The sequence below is a fragment of the Erinaceus europaeus genome, chromosome 11, assembly GCF_950295315.1.
Source record: "Erinaceus europaeus chromosome 11, mEriEur2.1, whole genome shotgun sequence".
Taxonomy (NCBI): domain Eukaryota; kingdom Metazoa; phylum Chordata; class Mammalia; order Eulipotyphla; family Erinaceidae; genus Erinaceus; species Erinaceus europaeus.
This window is the reverse complement of record NC_080172.1, coordinates 82,948,405-82,950,326: the sequence shown is the minus strand read 5'-3', so window position 1 is coordinate 82,950,326 and position 1,922 is coordinate 82,948,405. Positions and strand designations below refer to the sequence as shown.

Sequence of the window (1,922 nt, the reverse complement as noted above, 5' to 3'; positions counted from 1 at the left end):
AGGGAAGGGTGTGAAAGAGAAAGATGGATACCTGCAGCCCTGCTCCACTGTTTGTAAAGCTCTCTCCTGAAGGTGGGAACGGGGGGGTGGGGGGGCTGAATCTGGGTCTGTGAGCATTGTAATATGTGCACTTAACCAGCTGCGCCACCACCCAGCCCCCAGTAATAATCTTATAACCCCATATAAACAAATCCTTCTAGGGTCAAGTCTTAAAAAAAAAAAAAAAAACTATAAGGGCTGGGTGATGGTGTATTTGGTTGAGCACACATGTTACAATGCACAAGGACTTGGGTTCAAACCTCCAGTCCCCACCTGAAGGGGAAAAGCTTTGCGAGTGGTGAAGCAGTGTTGCATGTGTCTCTCTTCCCCTCTATTACCCCTTTCCCTCTCAATTTCTGTCTATATCCAATAAGTAAAGATAATTTAAAAAGAACTTATGGGGGATGCCGGGAGAGCCTGAGGGTGCTTCTTCCCGAGCAAGTGCGCTCTGGGTTGGAGAGAACTCAACTGGAGCCAACCTAGGCTGCTGCATGGGAGAGGGATCAGGAACTCGTGCAGAGCTAGCGTCACAGGAGATAGACTCTAGAACTCTCAGAGCCGGAAGGCAATCCCCAGTGTGTTAAAACAGAAGAGCAGCTATATACATACTCACCAAGTAGGGTGGAAACAGGATGTGACGTAGAGAGGGTGGAACGAAAAGAGACTGGTGGAAATCAGGGTTACTATGAGAGGAGGCGAAGCAAAAAGACATCCTGAACCAGTGGGGATTAAACCAATGCCCTGCAGGCAGGACAGTTCCTAGGTAACTGGTTATATAAATAGACCGCAGGGATAAACAGGAGGAAGCTGGCATACTGCCCAACAGGGGAAGCTTCATGAGTGGTGAAGTAGTGCTCCCAGATAGGGAACCTGCCTTGCCATAGATGTGGCCCAGGTCCCAGCACCACATGGGGGTACAGCACTAAGGGGGAGCTCCAGTGCTATGATGTCTCTCCTTCTCTATCTCTCTTTCTGTCTCTCTAGCTGAATTTAAAAAATATTTTCTTCTCTCCATATGAATACAAAGTCAGCCAGAAGCAGTGGGTGTATGTATTTTTCATTGTAAAATAGGGCTGGGTAAGTCTTAGTAATTATTCAGATAGTATAATGGAAAAAACAAACATTAAAAACTTAGAGCATGGTAATGGATTTATGGCGGGTCCTTCTGTGTGGGCCTCTCATAGTGTGCCCATGCCAGAGTGAACTGCAGCCTCGAACTGTTGCCCAGCCCCCTTACAGTGAACTGTGAGCTCATTGAGTGAGGTCGTACGGTTGAAATGGAAAATCTTATATATGTACATAAAAAATAGAAAAAGTCCAGTAAGTAAAAACATTGTTCTGTTTTAAAAAATCACAGTATGCTGTGTTTTTTTTTAACACTTCTGAGTATTTTTTTAAAATTATTTTTAGAACTTCTGATAAAAACACAGAACCCCTGTGGAGGGCTAATACTATAAGGCTTTATCAGTTAGCAGTTTACCGAGTCTAGTTAATACGTACACAGGATAATGCACAGGAGAGGATACTGACAGGTGAAAATACAGAAAGGACAGCTAGGATAGGTAGAATAAGATCAGCCTCACTTCACACTTTTAAAAAGGTGCCACTGCAGGGGCCAGGAGGTGACGTACCTGATTAAGCACATACATTATACTGCACAAGGACCCAGGTTCAAGCCCCTGGTCCCCACCTACAGGGGGAAACTTCACAAGTGGTGAAGCAGGGCTGCAGGTGTCTCACTGTATCTCTCCCTCTCTGTCCCCCCTCTTCCCTCTCAATTTATCTCTGCCTTTATTCAATAATAAAAAAAAATGAGGTGCCACTGCCATTGTAGTCACACATATCAACCAGGCAGGAAGGCTTTCTGTTTTCTTTTGTTTTTT

The 1,922-nt window shown here is 44.9% G+C and overlaps 1 non-coding gene across 1 annotated transcript; it reads left to right on the top strand.

The window, feature by feature from the left end:
- Window positions 1–1,175: 1,175 nt before the first annotated feature.
- LOC132541631 (small nucleolar RNA SNORA42/SNORA80 family) lies at window positions 1,176–1,313 on the top strand. The gene has a single exon (XR_009552761.1). It is a non-coding gene; the product is annotated as a small nucleolar RNA SNORA42/SNORA80 family (small nucleolar RNA).
- Window positions 1,314–1,922: the final 609 nt, after the last annotated feature.